Source organism: Coffea eugenioides, chromosome 9, assembly GCF_003713205.1.
Source record: "Coffea eugenioides isolate CCC68of chromosome 9, Ceug_1.0, whole genome shotgun sequence".
Lineage (NCBI taxonomy): Eukaryota > Viridiplantae > Streptophyta > Magnoliopsida > Gentianales > Rubiaceae > Coffea > Coffea eugenioides.
The window spans coordinates 19,964,449-19,983,998 of record NC_040043.1 but is presented as its reverse complement, the minus strand read 5'-3'; positions in this window follow the sequence as shown (position 1 = coordinate 19,983,998).

Sequence of the window (19,550 nt, the reverse complement as noted above, 5' to 3'; positions counted from 1 at the left end):
GAATGAAATGAACGAACGAATGTCAATGCAAATGAGGGGTTTTACTTATCGAAATGCATTTTCAAATGATTGGAGGAATAAGGGAATGAAAGGAGAATGAACGAATGAATGAATGAATGGCTCCCTGTGAGCCCGTATCCTTTTAATGAATGTGTTAGTATTGGTTTCCATTGTAAATGTTTCTTGAATTATTGGTTATTGATGGTTAATGCATTGAACTTATTGTTTGATTATGTGTTCGGAACCTCACTGAGCTTTTAGCTCATCACTTTAGTTTTGTTTTCCTTAGCAGGGGAAGGCGAGCGAGATCGAGAGCTCGGTATAGACTAGCCTAGACTAGTTTCAGATTTTGTAATGGTTCTCGCCCTAGTGCTTGGCATGGGCTGGACCTATGACGAATTGAGAACCTTTGTGTATTCGATATTTTGAGAGAGTTTTGAGCATCAAGATATAATAGTTTGAAGTTGGCTAATTTTCGCAACCTGTTCAGAGGATTTCCAGTTTCCAGCTTTGACGCAGTTTTGAAATTAGACCATATCTAATTCTACACAAGTCCAAATTGAGAATGGTTTATGGCGTTAGAAACTTGGTTCAAAATGCTACAATTCATCAGAAGACATCATTTTCAAAATCCTTTCACAAGTGAGACAAAATCGAGCCACAAAATGCAGCTTCGTAGTTGCTCTCGAACAGACAGGCAGAACAGGTCAGTCTACTTTGTCGATTTGCTACGGTTTACTCAAAACGAACTAGCAGGGGATTCTTATACCGTTTGAAAGCTATGAATGTCTAGTTTCAAAAAACGGCACTCAATTTTGACTTTTTTACAAAGAGTTATGTACAAACAAAGTACCCCTGTCCGGCTATCCTGGCAACCAGTTTCCAGATTTCGAACTTTCTCCAAAACTCAAGTTTTATATAACCATTTGAGATGATTTTCGAAAGACACTTTCTACACACATAATACAACATATATCAATCAGTTTAGCAGCCAAATAAGCAACAAAAATTCGAGTTCAAAGCAGGACAACAAAACAGAATTTTCGGCCAGCTCTTCTCTCACGGTTTCTTCCAACTTTCACTCCACTACCAAGACAATATCAAGCTATAATTCAAATAAACAACAACAATCAAGCAATATCCTCAAGTCAGCTACCTCATAGGTCACCTCAAGGCCACTAACTTAGAATATAAAGCAAGAAATAAAGTTCCTTAAGTCCTCTAGCCTAATATCTTGATTAGGGTTTCAAACCCATGAAATCCATCCACCAATCTTTGTATAAATTGAAAGATTAAAGGAGGGTGAAGAGGTTACCTTCCAAAGCAACTAAACCCTAGTTGTAAGTGAGACTTTCCACCAAGATATCATGAAGAAATTCCACAAAGTTGCACCTTTCTTCAAGCTAGAGTGAAATTCCAAGAGGTTTGATGGTTGGATGAAGAACGTGAGCAAAATTGGAGCAAGAAGATGAAACCTTTCTCTTCCCCTTTTCTTTCCTAGTTTCGGCCGAGAGAGAGTGGTGTGAGGGAGTGAATTGTGTGTTGATTCTTGTGAAGGAAGAATGAAGAAAAAGTAGCTTTAAGTGTTGTGCAAAAAGTCAACTCTTAATAGTGCCTCAATAGGGTTTTGTACTACCACTTCCTCTCTTGTTTGTTACACTTATATACTAATCCTCCAAGGTAATTCCGCTGACACTACAATTACTCGTACTTACTAGTCTAAAATTAATTCCCCAAGATCATTGCACTCTCAGAGTAGACATTACCTCGAAAAATGCGTATTCGCTATTCCTTACTAAACGAGCCGCAGAAAAATTAAATTTACTAACAAGACGTTTTAAAAATATAAATGAGACATTGTTCCATGTAGATGGATTTAAAATGGTTGAAATAAATTATTCGGAGTAAATGGTTAAATAAATAATTAAATAAGCCAGTAAAACGAAATAAAAGTAAGTAAAATAAAATAAGAATTCGGGTCCTCACAATGAGTCCTGGCGAGAGTTGGGCAGGCGGTCCGCTAACTTCTAGGGTATGCCCTAAGGGAAGGTGCGGTCGTCACAGGTGGTATCAGAGCCTAGGTTTGAATTGGTCTGAGTGGATTGAGTGACTTGTACTTGATATGGCTTGTGTACGAACATCTAAGTGTGAAACCCTAGAGAGTAGGTGGCTAATTTGTGAGACCCCGAAATTTTACTTGTCTTTATAACTCTTATGTAAACTCACTTATCTTTGATTCTTGGTTGCTTTAATGGTTGAATTTGAGTCAAGGGAGTGAATTTTATTAAGAAAAGTTTCATAATCTCAAGTTGTTAGAAAATCTAGAAATTTTCGCAAGAGGCTCTGTGCAGCTTTGGGAAATTGGCTATAACTTCGTATAGGAAAGTCGGAATTGAGTTCCGTTTGTTGCATTTGAAACTAGACTCATCGGGCTTCCTACGGTGTAAAATTCAGAGTTTGATTCAATCTATATAAATTCCAGAAAATTGGCAAAGTTGACTGAAAATTCTGCCATGCACAAGTAACAATAGGAATGTTGTAGTAGCTTATGACTCAATTTGGACCAACTTATGAACTGAATCTCTTTGAGGTGTCTTCTAAAGATTATTAGTATTTGAAGTCTAGTTTTTAACAGACCAAATTGTATGAATTTTTTATAGTTATAACTCAAGTTATGATTTTTCAAAAGGAAGGGCATAAGTTAGGGGGTTTTTGGTGTGTTTTTGGGGCATTTTAGCCGTGTGATCACTTGGTGAGGTGTGTGTACTAAATTTCGTGGTTAAGAGTGAGTTTTAGTTAAGAAAAAGTGTGTGATTAGAAGTGATAATAATAAGTGAGTGAACCATAAGTAAAAACACAAGTACGTGCGAGTTAAGGAAAATAAGCTTGAACCGACGTGCACCGTTTGCTACTGAGTGAGTACACCACTTGAACATTACTTTATTACCTTAATCTCCTTGTTTAGTTGAGCTAATTAGCTCTTAATTAACCCTTAAATCAGCCACCATTATTGACTAAGGAAAAGAGAGATATTTTGGTGGAAATATTTGTGATTAAGCCATTTGTCAAAAATCCAACCAAGACCTTTGACCAAGACATTTTCCTTTCTTCTTATCTTTCTTCTTGGATCATTTTTCTTCATTTTCCTTCATCTTGGTTGTGACTTATTAGAGGAAAAAGAAAAGAGTGAAAATCATTTCATTCCATCTTGATTTCTAGCTTAGGTGAGTGAAAACCGAAAATCTAAATTGGGAGCTTAGAAAGCTTGGTGTGCTAAAGTTTTCGAAAGGAAAGGTCAAGGATTTCTCTTGCATGCATCTTAGAGAGGTATTATGGTTGTCTTCCTTTATCTCTTCCTTACTCTTGCTTACGTTTGTATAACAACTCATACTTGTGGCAAATGATAGTTCTTTTGGTAGTTTTGATGGATATGGTGGATTTTGAGTTAGGGTTTGAGTTGTTCAGCTGTATTCCTTGTTTTTTGGAGAGCATATAATGTCTATAATCTTGGATAGGGAGCTGGGATAGTGGTGTAAGACATGAATGAGCATTTTCTACTTTGGTTTCATCAAATTTCAGTTTTAAGGAGTGAAACTGCCCTGCTCTGACCAGCATCATTAGTCTATGTTAGAGGCCGAATTAGGCTTAGGTTAAAACATGAACATTGTAGGAAATGATGTTATATAGCTTCCTGTAAAATTTCAACTCGATCAGAGAATTGTAACATGTGAAATGACCAAAATACCCCTGACTGCCAAAAATCCTCATTTCGTGGACAGTTTTGAGATTTCACAAGTTTGGCTTCAGTTTTCACCTTGATCTGTATCAAATCAGCCATTGGCCAAAACACAAAACTTTTAGCCTATGTTTCAGCTTTCCAACGCATCTGAAAATGCCTCAAACGGAATTGTGTAGCTTGAGTTATTGCCGTTTGAATTCAGTACTAACAACCAGACTGACCATGAACTTCTGGTTCTGTAATTTGCAAATTCGACCTAGATCAAATGTGAACTGGGTTAAGTTGTCTTCATGAAAGTTGTAGCCCTTTGTCTTATATTCGAAATGGTATTAGGTGTACCCCAATCCGATGAATGTAGCTCTGGTTGTGACCAAAATGCTATAAGATGTCAAATCTGCTGTTTAGCTTTTTGTCTTCAAAACTAATTTCCGATAGTATTATTACACTTGGGTTGTAATTGGATGATTTTGGAGCCTAATTGAAGGGCTATGTTAGTAACATTACTTGTGTGTGATTGTGGGGCTGAATTGAGAAAAACAAGGAAGCCATAAATGGCTGGAAAAATAGCTAAATACAAAGGGCATGCCGCCCAAATTTTCACTCGAGGACTAGGTGTGTGTACTTGTGATTCAAGCAAAGAATTGAGGTTGAATTGAATTTGAATTATCTAAGTTATTCGAGTCCTCTTTTGTAGAGATATATAAGCTAGAATTCGGCCAAAACTCGTATCCTTGGAAAAATCAATAGAAATACTTTTTCCTCGTCTTTGAGACTCAAATGCGAATTCCAAAGTTTTAGTTGCTTCTTTAGCAACACCAAAAGAGCGAGCCTGAATTTTCTAGAGTTCGATACGTAACATGAATCCTATCTAAATGAGTTTCATTTACTTGATCTTCTTGAAGCAAAACTCCTATGTTTCGAACCCTAGTTGATTTCAAGCTTTTAAATGATATTGTATCGCAGATTTGGACTCCAACCAAAGAGTTACACCTGAACGTGATTTTTGAGAAGCACTAAATCTTTGGTGAGTGGTTCCAAATACATGATTGAACTTGATACTTGATTAAAATCTTTACCAACGTGATCGGATAAGATTTGCTTGGTTTGGTCGGGTAAGTGTGTACTTTATCGCACTTGACCTAACTCAACTAAACACTTGATATCTCATTCATGCTTTGTCCAAGTGACTTGATTTGCATTGACCTGTACTTGTTTTTGTACTTGTGCTTGACTTGTAAGTACTGAGTGGCAGTATGTACCACACTCGATACAAGTGGGAGGTACCTCTCATTCCCGTCTCCGTACTTTTCTCTTGACTAAGTCGATTGGTCATCGGCTATAGTGACTACTTGGGAACCCAAACCCCACTGGCTAGTTAATCGAGTCGAGCCGGCAAGGGTTTGGTCGATTAGATAACGAACCATGGGTATCTAGTGTTGTCGAGTGGAGTGCTATCTCCTCGACTAATCGGTATGCTCGAGTATTACCACCAGTGTTTAGTTGGTGTTCGGGCCCGGTAAGGGGGTTGAATGGTGGACGGATTGGTCTGGAGCGAAGGACTACTGGATTGGTTACTTTACTTGAAAGTTGACGGAGTGTCAACTAATACTGGATCAAGCTCTGGTGAAGCAACGGGAATTTGGCTCCTGAGAGCCATCTGTATCCTTACACTTTGATTGTTATTCGTAGTGTTATTGTTTCTTTTAGAAAAAGAATTTTTCACTCACTCATTTTGAGATGTGCTACTTGAAGTGTTATTGCTCACTTTTATGAACTTATTATGCTCGCTACTTTGCTACTTTGATACGTGCACTTTTAAATAATGGTCAACTTGCTATTAGGAACCTCACTGAGCTTTAGCTCACCCTATTCCATTAAATTTGTTTTCCTTACAGGGGATACGAGCGAGGGCGTGAGACTGGTACAGGCTAGCGTAGTCTAGTTTTTGGATTTTACAATTGTACTCGCGCTAGCACTCGACTGGGGTAGATTGTATTTGGGTTGTAAACACTTTAACGTATTTGGGCGTGTATAAGCCTTGTAGCTGGATTTGAGCATCAATGTATATGTTAAGTTTGAAATTGTTGTTTCATTTCTTTTCTATGGTCGTGATATCTTTTCTCGAGTTAAGCGTGAGTGAGTGAGTCCTGGCGAAAACTGGGCAGGCGGACCGCTAAACCCTGGGGCACACCCTAGGGGGAGGTGGGGTTGTCACATAATTTAGCTTTACTTGTTTGAATTGCTTATTCCCATAATGTTACTTGTGCTGTAGGCAATGGATGGAGATGGCGAGAATGGGAGTGCCGAAAGCGGGAGCTTAGCTATCAGGAACATCCAAGAGGGCCGGTACTTCAGTGTGCCCGGGGACGTGGGGTAAGGCGCTATGATTGCTGGCGGACCTACTCATATCCCTATAGGTTGGTCCTTGCCATAGAGGACGAGAGGGAAATATCGGCCAGTACTAATCGTAGGGCCCAAACTAAGATTGAGCGCCTGAGGGCAATGCTAGGAGAGCAAGGTGCTAGAATTCAGGAGCTGTATATCAAGAATATATGGATCATATTCACATATAAGGATACAGTGGCTCATGTCTCGGCTCCATCCCAGCTTGATCGATTGGTAGTTGACACTTCGTCAACTTTCAAGTGATAACTAGTCCAGAAAGAAAACCCCACTTCACGCCAGTCTCCGTCCACCGATCAACCCCCTTATCCGGGCCCGCACGCCACACGAAACACGGGTGGTAATACTCGAGTATACCGATTAGCCGAGGAGGTAACACTCCACTCGACATTACTAGTTACCCAGGGTTCGTTATCTAATTGACCAGACCCTTGCCGGCTCGACTCGATTAACTAGCCACAGGGTTTCTGGAATTCCAGACAAGATATAATTCATACACATGTAAACAAGTCAATTGAAATTGATGAACAAGTACAAGTCTCATTAGGGCAAGTGCGATAAAGTACACCCTTGCCCTGTCAAATCACTTATATATATCATGTAATCACATTTGTCAAAGAGAAATCACAAATATCAAGTTCAATCAGATATTTTGAAGCACTCACCAAAAGTAGTGCCTCTAATGTTCGCGTTTGGGTGGTACTCCGGGTTTGGAGTCCAAATCTGCGATAAAACTTGATTTAAGAACTTTGAAAATCAACTAAGGTTCAAAACTTAGACGTTTCGTTCAATAAGAATCAAGAATTGAAATTCACTTGGAGAATAGTCGTGAAACACTTGCTCGTTTTTTAAACGGTAAAACTTTGTAACATTTATATTTGGAAATGCCATTTGATTCGAAAGTACAAGGAAAACATACTTCGAGCAGTCATTATTTTATTTCCCAAGGGTACAAGTTCGGCCAAGTCCTTACTTAGTCAGCTCCAAGGTGATAAGAAGGCAAGACAATTGGTCTTAGTCAAGGCCCTTAGTTGGCCAACAAGTGTCCTCACCAATTCCACTCATTTTGTTGTTCTTTTCCTTGCAATTTTTGGTCAACATTTTCAGCCAAAGCAGCTGAGATTGAGGGGATATTTTGCTCAAATAATAATGAGTTTGTATGGTAAAAAAGTGGTGATCAAGTGGTGGGTTCAATCGGTAGTACACGGTACACGTCGGTTCGCACCGTTTTTCCTTAAATCACACGTACTAGAGTTTTTACTTCCTATTCACTAACTTTTTATCATTGCTTCTAATCACATATTATTTCTCACCTAAAAGTCACTCTTAAGCACCAAATTTGATCCTCGCTCCGTACCGGATAATTACACTATGGATACACGAAAAATCCTATTTCACTTCGAATTGAAATCGGAAAGGAAAACCCTAATTTCCTATGATCATTGACACTTTTCTAGGGTGATTGAGTAGTAGAATAGTGTAGAATAATAATTGCCAAATAATTTTCAAATAAAAGGGACTTTTCAAGAAATATATAAGGAATTTACAAGTCCTCACACTCTCTCCCCCTTGAGAGAATTTCGATCTCGAAATTCATACCTTTCGTCGTGAATAGGTCGGGATATTTCTCTTGCATGTCCTTTTTTAGTTCCCAGGTTGCTTCTTCCACTTCATGATGCTTCCATAGAACCTTTACTAATGGAATCTGCTTGTTTCTCAGGTCCTTCACCTTCCGATCCAATATTTGAATGGGTCGTTCTTCATAGGTTAAGGACTCATCGAGTTCAACATCTCCTGGTGGCAAAATGTGAGTCGGATCCGGATGATATTTCTTAAGCAAAGAAACATGGAAAACGTCATGGATCCGAGACAAACTAGCTGGTAACTCAAGTTGATAAGCCACCTTTCCTATTCGCTGGAGTATATTGAAAGGTCCTATGTACCGTGGTTGCAACTTTTTCCCTTTTCCTGTTCTAATCTTTCCTTTCAACGGGGTAATTCAAAGAAACACCTTATCTCCTATCTCGAACTCCAAATCCTTCCTCCGATGATCGGCATAACTTTTCTGTCGGCTTTGGGCTGTTTGAAGTTTTTGGCGAATCACCTTTACCCGTTCGTAGGCTTCCTCAACCCATGGTATTGTAGCCGGATCTATAATTTTTCTCTCCTACTTCACCCCAATGGTTTGGGGATTGACATCGTCGTCCATACAAGGCTTCATATGGGGCCATTTGAATAGAGGAATGATAACTATTGTTATATGCAAATTCAACCAAGGTTAAGTATCGACTCCAACTTCCTCCAAAGTCCACAATACAGGCTCTCAGCATATCCTCAAGAGTTTGAATGGTTCTCTCAGATTGTCCATCAGTTTGCGGGTGATATGCTGTACTATAATTCAACTTAGTTCCTAGAGTCTCTTGCAATTTCTGCCAGAATCGGGATACAAACCTAGGGTCTCTATCGGATACAATGCTTACTGGTACCCCGTGTAGTCTTACCACTTCATCCATATAAAGTTTGGCAAGTTTCTCCAAAGAATATTTCATATTTACTGGCAGGAAATGTGCGGTCTTAGTTAATCGATCCACTATTACCCAAATCGCATCATGCCCCTTTTGTGTTCGTGGCAACCCTGATACAAAATCCATCGTTATGTGCTCCCATTTCCATTCAGGGATCTCTAAAGGCTGTAACAGACCTGACGGGTTTTGATGCTCAACTTTCACTTGTTGGCACGTAAGACATCTTTGTACAAATTGGGTAATCTCCATCTTCATATTCTCCCACCAATACAGACTTTTGAGATCTTGGTACATCTTATTATTCCCTGGGTGCACCGTATACCTAGAGCGGTGAGATTCCTCCAAAATCTCCCTCTTTAACTCCTCATCCCTAGGTACAACGACACGATTTTGGAACTTTAAGATTCCATCAGGACCTAGGTTAAAGTTAGGCAGCTCCCCTTTCTTCACTTTTTCCACCCACTTTTGCACCATTGGGTCCTTCACTTGGCCCTCTTTGATCCGATCCAACAGTGTCGACTTCACCTCAATATTTCCAAAAATCACCTTCTTCGGTTCTAGACGAGGTTTCCACTCACCTACATCTTCCAACAAGCTCCACTCTCTCACCATGAAACTTGCTAGTTGCGCCTTTCGGCTTAAAGCATCTGCTACAACGTTGGCCTTTCCGGGATGATAGTTAATCGTGCAATCATAATCTTCTAAGAACTCCACCCACCGACGTTGTCTTAGATTTAGCTCCTTCTGAGAAAACAGATACTTAAGGCTCTTGTGATCCGTATATACCTCGAAAGTCACATCGTATAGATAATGTCGCCATTTTTTCAAGGCAAACACAACAGCTGCAAGCTCCAAGTCATGGGTTGGATAGTTCTGCTCATGATGTTTTAACTTTCGAGACGCATAGGCAATCACATTCCTATTTTGCATCAACACGCACCCTAGCCCCTCTCTCGAAGCATCGGTGTAAACCGTGTAACTATCGTTCCCATTGGGCAAAGCTAAAATTGGAGCCATAGTCAATTGCTTCTTAAGTTCTTGGAAACTACTCTCACACTTAACATCCCAAATGTACTTTCCTTGTTTCTTTGTCAAGTTAGTTAAGGGTCCCGTAATTCTCGAGAAGTTCTTTATAAATCGGCGGTAGTACCCTGCTAAACCTAGAAAACTTCGCACCTCTGTGGGATTCTCTGATCGCTTCCATTTGGCTACAGCTTCTACATTCACCGGGTCTACAGTAAGCCCATCTTTTGAAATTATATGACCTAGGAACGCCACTTTTTCCAGCCAAAATTCACACTTGCTGAACTTAGCGAACAATTGGTGCTCTCTTAGGGTTTGCAGCACTATTCGCAAGTGTTGTTCATGCTCCTCCCTTGACTTCGAATATACTAGGATATCATCAATAAACACCACTACAAACCTATCCAAGTAAGGTTTAAACACTCGATGCATTAAATCCATGAACGCTGCTGGGGCATTGGTTAAGACAAAAGGCATTACCGCAAACTCAAAATGCCCATATCGAGTGTTAAACTCCATTTTTGGCACATCGTCCTTTCTGATTCTCAACTGATAGTACCCTATTTACATCCACCGTGACACGTCAAAGTCAAAAACAAAAGAAAATGTGTCGTCCAACTATGTTCCTAACTACCCCACAAAAATCTCCTCAATCCCCGATCCTAACAAGTCGTCTGGCTAGACGCCGACCCAACAGACTCTGAGGATGCACTCGGCTCCTCCTCCGGGTCTTCCTCAGGATCCTCCTCAGGAGCACCAGGAACGTCAGGAGCTACAGGCACTTGACCCTCTTCGACCAAGTCCTAAATGACATCATCCACCAGTGCCTCGCACTCAGTCAAGATATGGCCGGTCTGGTCTCTGATATCTTCAACTACTCGCATAAGGCGTCCAGTCGCAGCCTGAGCCTGCTCACGGAAAGCACCAGTCCGCTGCTGCTCCTCCAAAATCGAGGCCTCTAGCTCTCAGATCCGGGCTCCCTGGTCTCGAAGAGTAGCCTGGAGACGCTCTATCTCCGAATAGCACCTACGATTGGCGCTACCCAATTGTCTCCGCTCGTCGTCCACTGCAAGCACTACCCGATCAGGGTAGGAGTAGGTCTTCCAGCAGTCGCAGCGTCGGATCTTGCGCGCTGGGGACCACCGCTGCACTGGCCCACCGGGGCTCTCCTGATACGTGATCACGCGACAGACGGGCCCCTCCAAATGTGGCTCGTCAATAGGAGCGTCAGTAGGTATGTCAGTAGGTACGGGCTGAGACGGCCCAGCACTCCCAGATGCATCAGTACCCGCCATCACCTAGGTTTGCAAATAACATTGCAAGGTAAGTACAAGAGACGTAGGAAACAAGGCTAAAGGCTCAAGAATAAAACCCTAGCCTATCGCGTCAAGCACTCAATCTATCCAGATCAATTCACAACCTAGGCTCTGATACCACCTGTGACGACCCCACATTTCCCTAAGGCGTACCAAAGGGTTCGGCGGACCGCCTGCCCAACTCTCGCCAGGACTCACTCACTCGTATCACATGCATACATTCGTGGACCATAAATAACATCGCAATTCAAGCTTATAATTTACATTGATGCACAATCAAGATACAAAACCTCAATATACCCAAACTGGTTCAAAGTGTATACAATTCAGATACAAATATTCTATTCGAGTAATAGTGCGAGTACAAGTCAAAAGTCAAAACAACTAGACTACGCTAGTCTTTACATGTCTAACGCCTCGCTCGTACCCCTGTAAGGAAAACAAAACTAACGGAGTGAGCCAAAACTCAGTGAAGTTCCAAATATCAAATTGGCCATCAAACAAAGTAATAATAGTGTAATAGTGAAATAGAGCAAACAAGTCCAATCAAAGAGGTAATACTTCAGGTAATCAAGAATATATGGATCATATTCACATATAAGGATACAGTGGCTCATGTCTCAGCTCCATCCCAGCTTGATCGATTGGTAGTTGACACTCCGTCAACTTTCAAGTGATAACTAGTCCAGAAAGAAAATCCCACTTCACGCCAGTCTCCGTCCACCGATCAACCCCCTTATCCGGGCCCGCACGCCACACGAAACACGGGTGGTAATACTCGAGTATACCGATTAGCCGAGGAGATAACACTCCACTCGACATTACTAGTTACCCAGGGTTCGTTATCTAATCGACCAGGCCCTTGCTGGCTCGACTCGATTAACTAGCCACAGGGTTTCTAGAATTCCAGACAAGATATAATTCATACACATGTAAAGCAAGTCAATTGAAATTGATGAACAAGTACAAGTCTCATTAGGGCAAGTGCGATAAAGTACACCATTGCCCTGTCAAATCACTTATATATCATGTAATCACATTTGTCAAAGAGAAATCACAAATATCAAGTTCAATCAGATATTTGGAAGCACTCACCAAAAGTAGTGCCTCTAATTTTCGCGTTTGGGTGGTACTCCGGGTTTGGAGTCCAAATTTACGATAAAACTTGATTTAAGAACTTTGAAAATCAACTAAGGTTCGAAACTTAGACGTTTCATTCAATAAGAATCAAGAATTGAAATTCACTTGGAGAATAGTCGTGAAACACTTGCTCGCTTTTTAAACAGTAAAACTCTGTAACATTTATACTTGGAAATGCCATTTGATTCGAAAGTACAAGGAAAACATACTTCGAGCAGTCATTATTTTATTTTCCAAGGGTACAAGTTCGGCCAAGTCCTTACTTATATACCTCGGAACAAGAAGATGCAAGTATCCTAGATAGCTTAAGTAGTAATCACTCTTAACCCTTACTCAAGTCGCAAGTATATTTCTCTAGTCCTCAAGCGTAAATTTGGGCAGCATGCCCTTTGTATTTTCCTATTTCCAGCCATTTATGGCTTCATTATTTTCCTCATTCAAACCCAAAGGTACACACACAACAATCTAATTTCAATAGCCGTTCCAAAGGCTCAAGACAATACAAGGACAAAAATCAAACTAATAACAAGTGCGGAAATGAAATTTAACAAAAGACAGATTTGATGGGTTTTTACGGAATGGACACATCCGAGGCTACACTTATCGGATTGGGCTAAAACTTATACCATTTTGAAGCTAAGACGTAGGCCTACTACTTTCATGAAGATCACTTAGCCAAATTTCCAGTGTAACCCAGTCAAATTCCCAATTCACAGAACCAACTTCCAACTAACCGGCTAGTTAACTGTACTACATTTAAATGGCCATATCTCAGGCTATCAAAATCCGTTTAAGGCGTTCTTGGAGGCGTTAAAAAGCTAAGACAGAATACTAAAACTTTATTGTTTTGGAAAATGGCTAAATCAGCATGGATCATAGTGAATAGACACGGTCAACTGGATGAACTGTCTAAAACGGATCACTGGATGCATCCTAGGGCAGTGAGGGTATTTTGGTCCTTTCACAGGCAACGTTGCTCCGATTGAGCTGAAATTTTGTAGAAAACTATAAAACATCATTCTATACAACTTTCATGTTTTATACTAAGCCTAATTTGGCTTCTAACATCACGAACTGGAACCGGACAGAACTGAACTACAATTTTCCAGAAATCTGAAATTTTACTGTTTCAAAGGAAACTTTCTTCATTTCTTGCTTCAATCACTACCACAACCTCTTATATAAGCTTAGATACAACATATACTATCCATACAGAAAGTATAGGCAGCAAATCCTTCAAACCCTAACTCATGTAACTCAAGAAAACATACACTATATCCATCCAAATCATTATAATAGCTATCATCCACCACAATTTAAGGTGCTATGCCAAGTTAAGCAAGATTAATAGTAAGAAATGGGTAAATCAGCATTATTACCTTGCTAAAGTGACTACCAAGAGCAACCCTAGCTTTTCCTTCCAAAATTTCACCAACACACCACTTGCTAAACACTCAAGGAAGGTTTTAATCGGTTTAGTTTCTTGTTTCCTCACTTAATACACTCAAACTCAAGATGAAATGGTGCAGCTCTCCCTTGGTTAGCTTAGATACAACATACACTATCCATACAGCAAGTATAGGCAGCAAATCCTTCAAACCCTAACTCATGTAACTCAAGAAAACATACACTATATCCATCCAAATCATTATAATAGCTATCATCCACCACAATTTAAGGTGCTATGCCAAGTTAAGCAAGATTAATAGTAAGAAATGGGGAAATCAGCATTATTACCTTGCTAAAGTGACTACCAAGAGCAACCCTAGCTTTTCCTTCCAAAATTTCACCAACACACCACTAGCTAAACACTCAAGGAAGGTTTTAATCGGTTTAGTTTCTTGTTTCCTCACTTAATACACTCAAACTCCAGATGAAATGGTGCAGCTCTCCCTTGGTTTTTCTCTCCTTCTCTCTCAGCCAAAGCAGCAGAAAAATGAAGAAGAAAGGCAGCTCCAAGGTGATAAGAAGGCAAGACAATTGGTCTTGGTCAAGGCCCTTAGTTGGCCAACAAGTTTCCTCACCAATTCCACTCATTTTGTTGTTCTTTTCCTTGCAATTTTTGGTCAACATTTTTGGCCAAAGCAGCTGAGATTGAGGGGATATTTTGCTCAAATAATAATGAGTTTGTATGGTAAAAAAGTACTGATCAAGTGGTGGGTTCAATCGGTAGTACAGGGTACACGTCGGTTCGCACCGTTTTTCCTTAAATCACACGTACTAGGTTTTTTACTTCCTATTCACTAACTTTTTATCATTGCTTCTAATCACATATTATTTCTCACCTAAAAGTCACTCTTAAGCACCAAATTTGATCCTCGCTCCATACCGGATAATTACACTACGGATATACGAAAAATCCTATTTCACTTCGAATTGAAATCGGAAAGGAAAACCCTAATTTCCTATGATCATTGACACTTTTCTAGGGTGATTGAGTAGTAGGATAGTGTAGAATAATAATTGCCAAATAATTTTCAAATAAAAGGGACTTTTCAAGAAATATATAAGGAATTTACAAGTCCTCACAATCCGGCAGGAAATCCGGCCAGATTCTGGCCTGATTGTGACGTGTCACCTCAGCAGCCAGGTTTGACCGGCTGTTTTTCCTTCATTCTTATCTTGTTTTGGCTGAAGTTGGTCATCATTTTCTGCTCCCTCTTGCCCGGCTCTCTAGAGAGGAAAAATAAGAGAGATTTCTTCATTTTTGCTAGCTTCAATCTTTGCTCAAATCTTGAGATTTCACCGATGGTTTTGGAAACAACTCCATACAAGTGTGTACTAAGGAGGTTTAAAGCTTTTGGTGGAGTGATTTTTGGAGAAGAAGCGCTAAGCTATTATCTTTCTTGAGTTTTAAGGTAAGGTGCTAAGGAACTATCTCTTTGTTCTTAATAATGGTAAAACAGTGGTTTCTAATGGCTAAAATTGCTATTTTGTGGAAGATTGATGGTTGAAAGTAGAGTTTTGCTAAATTTTAGATTTATTGGTGATTTTTCTGATTTTATATGATAATCATTGGTTGGGCATGGAATGATAGATTGATATGGTGTAAAATGAAGCTTGTGTATATTAGTTGTGATGGTTTGCGGAAAATTTCTGTTTGTAGGGTAAATTTCAGTTCTAGGGTTTCGAATTGGGGCTTTCTTGTGATTAGTATTGGAGCTATTAATTGGCTGAAGTGGAAGGGTATTGTGGCCCTAATTAGGTGTGTTTTATAGTCTATGGTTTGTATGTGTACTTGTGATTGAATTGAGATCTGATTGGTAATGTATTGTAGGAGGAAAAATAAGGAAATTTATGGGAAGCGCTGTCCAATCTTTGAGAGCATTTGATTGCTTTGAGTGAGTGGACTCTTGGTAGAAATGAAGGGTTTGGACTCGAGCAATGCAATGACTTATGATGGATGAGATTCATGAGCCGTGGCTGGTGAGTGATCCCCAAACTATTTCCAAAGTTACTTATGAACTATTTCTTGCACTGCATACTCGCTTGCATATCACGAGTGCTTGCATGTGGACCATGACATATTTTTGCTCAAATGAGTACTTGGAATTCGTGTGCTTAGAACCAACGTCTCCACCCCTGATTATTTGGAGCAAATGGCTCCCTTGTACTGTTTGACTGACTGGATCCATTTGAGCGTTGGAGTTCTAAGTACGATGATTTCACTGGCTCACAAGAGCAATAAACGTACATTTGATTATTGATTCATAATCTCATTTAAATGCACTATTGTGAAGCTTATTTGATTACTGATTTTATTGGAGACTCGCTGAGCTTCTAGCTCACCCCAAAAATATATTTTCTCCCTACAGGGCTCGAGGCAAAGGAAGCACTTGTATTAAGTTCTTCGTGTAACTGGATGGGTTATCTTCTGTACAGTTGGAGTTTTAGATTCATCTTGTGTAATAGTTGGAATTGAATGGATGTATGTGTACATTCCACACTTGGGAACTAGTTTTCACTTCGCCTGATATGTAATTCATAGAGGTTTTAATGTATTATTTTTGAGATATACCTTGTAATTTATTTGAGGATTGTAGTGAGTGAGTGAGTTCCGGCGAGAGCTGGGCAGGTGGTTCGCCGAACCCTTTGGTTCGCCTTAGGGGGAGCTGTCACAGTCGGTATCAGAGCTTAGGTTTGAGATCTCTGTAGTGTATCCTAGACTAAAGTTTAGGATGCCGGACTGTGGGCTTGGTTTGAAAGTGGTAAGCGTAAGATATGATTTGGTTGCTTCCAAGCGTACATCAACCGATTCTGGTACCAGCGTACGGCCTGAGTTGTACAGTTGCTTAGTTTTGGATTCTTGTACTTGAGTACTCGATACTTTTCCTAAGAAAATGCTTGTGAATTTGGATGGAACATGGTTTAGTGTTTGATAATGTGAATAGGAATCATAAGTGAGTTTGAGATAAGTTGTAATAGCATAGAGGATTTTGTATTGTACTCGAGAATTAACCGAATGAGGAGATTGAAATGATAAATGTTATCTAGAACTTGTCCAATAAGATTTTGGCTTGGGTTTTGATAGATTGTGGTGGTGGCCGGAATTATTGAGAAAACGTCTGGGTTTTGCATCCTTCTTCTAGTCTACTTGTTTGATTAAGCTTTGTACCACCCGATTTGTAAGTGTTGGAATATGAAATACTTGAACTGCCTGAGACTGACTAGGCTGAGCTCATTTTAGATTTGAACTTGTTTAGGCGAGTGTGCTCATACGTACACTTAATGGACCTGATTAGACTGAATATATGGTATCTCATTTACGCATGAGCAAGTGGCTTGATTCGTATATGACCTGTATATGGACTTGAATTTTGTGACTGCTTGAGAATGTGAGTTGCTGGGCATAGGCTAGGCGAGTGAGTTCTTATTCGTACTCGTGCACCGTGAACCTGAAGTATTTGGCTCTACTTTTGAACTTATATGTTTGAACCCTGCTTTGACCCTGCTTTTGAACTTGTTCGTACTCGTGTGGTTGTAGACCGGCTACTACTCCTCTGTAGCGGTTGAACTGAGCCTCTCTGGTGAGACATTGTCTGTTGTATTTTCAAGCACTGCTATTCTTCTGGCGAGGTGTGCCTGTTGTGTTATCAAGCACCACCAGGAATGAAATTCCTGAACTGAGCCTCTCTGGTGAAGTATAGCCGTTGTGCTAGTTTGTTGTGTTGTCCAGCACCACCAGGGACAAATTCCTGAGACTTTCTGGTGAAGTATAGCAGTATGCTAGCTTGTTGTATTGTCCAGCACCACCAGGGGTAAAATTTCTGATTTGAAGCTATGCTATGTTTTGAATTTTCCGAATATTTGGAACTTTATTTCCAACTCAGGGCTGGTTGTTTGAATCGAGCCCTTTTGCATATTCTTTTGATTACTTGTTTAGTTATCTGTTGGCCTGTTACTAAGTAATAAATGGGATTGGAGTGATTCTTAGTACTTGACTGACTTTCAAGAACTATCCTGATCTGATTAGTACAAGTTGGAATGTCGAGGGCGACATTCTTTTAAGGGGGGGAGTTTGTGATGCCCCATAAGAATGAGGGTTCCATTTTATATATATGAGTGTGTGTTGTGTATATTAAGTGTAATTGTGTGAGGATGTAGGTCTCTTTGTTGGTAACAGACGAGCGTGTCATTTGAATTTGGAAAAAAAAAAAATTTCTTGGAGGCAAAATTTTGTACCGAATCTAGCCACATATCCGGCTAGTTCTTGGCCGGATTGTTGTTGGAATTTGAAAAAAAATAGATTCGCCACTGCCTTAAATCCGGCATGGAATCTGGCCGGATTGTGACGTGTCGCCTCAGCAGCTAGGTTTGACCGGCTGTTTTTCCTTCATTCTTATCTTGTTTTGGCTGAAGTTGGTCTTCATTTTTTGCTCCCTCTTGCTCAGCTCTCTAGAGAGGAAAAACAAGAGAGATTTCTTCATTTTTGCTAGCTTCAATCTTTTCTCAAATCTTGAGATTTCACCGATAGTTTTGAAAACTACTCCATACAAGTGTGTACTAAGGAGGTTTAAAGCTTTTGGTGGAGTGATTTTTGGAGAAGAAGCTCTAAGCTATTATCTTTCTTGAGTTTTAAGGTAAGGTGCTAAGGAACTATCTCTTTGTTCTTAATAATGGTAAAATAGTGGTTTCTAAAGGCTAAAATTGCTATTTTGTGGAAGATTGATGGTTGAAAGTAGAGTTTTGCTAAATTTTAGATTTATTGGTGATTTGTCTGATTTTATATGATAATCATTGGTTGGCCATGGAATGATAGATTGATATGGTGTAAAATGAAGCTTGTGTATATTAGTTGTGATGGTTTGCGGAAAATTTCTGTTTGTAGGGTAAATTTCAGTTCTAGGGTTTCGAATTGGGGCTTTCTTGTGATTTGTATTGGAGCTATTAATTGGCTCAAGTGGAAGGGTATTGTGGCCCTAATTAGATGTGTTTTATAGTCTATGGTTTGTATGTGTACTTGTGATCGAATTGAGATGTGATTGGTAATGTATTGTAGGAGGGAAAATAAGGAAATTAAGGGGAAGCGCTGTCCAATCTTTGAGAGCATTTGATTGCTTTGAGTGAGTGGACTCTTGGTAGAAATGAAGGGTTTGGACTCGAGCAATGCAATGACTTATGATGGATGAGATTCATGAGCCGTGGCTGGTGAGTGATCCCCAAACTATTTCCAAAGTTACTTATGAACTATTTTTTGCACTGCATACTCGCTTGCATATCACGAGTGCTTGCATGTGGACCATGACATATTTTTGCTCAAATGAGTACTTGGAATTCGTGTGCTTAGAACCAACGTCTCCATCCCTGATTATTTGGAGCAAATGGCTCCCTTGTACTGTTTGACTGACTGGATCCATTTGAGCGTTGGAGTTCTAAGTACGATGATTTCACTGGCTCACAAGAGCAATAAACGTACATTTGATTATTGATTCATAATCTCATTTAAATGCACTATTGTGAAGCTTATTTGATTACTGATTTTATTGGAGACTCGCTGAGCTTCTAGCTCACCCCAAAAATATATTTTCTCCCTACAGGGCTCGAGGCAAAGGAAGCACTTGTATTAAGTTCTTCGTGTAACTGGATGGGTTATCTTCTGTACAGTTGGAGTTTTAGATTCATCTTGTGTAATAGTTGGAATTGAATGGATGTATGTGTACATTCCACGCTTGGGAACTAGTTTTCACTTCGCCTGATATGTAATTCATAGAGGTTTTAATGTATTATTTTTGAGATGTACCTTGTAATTTATTTGAGGACTGTAGTGAGTGAGTGAGTCCCGGCGAGAGTTGGGCAGGCAGTCTGCCGAACCTTTTGGTTCGCCTTAGGGGGAGGTGGGGCTGTCATAGAGTCGGCTGAATCGGTGACAAACTAAGTTAGAGATATAGGGTTTGGGGGTTGTAC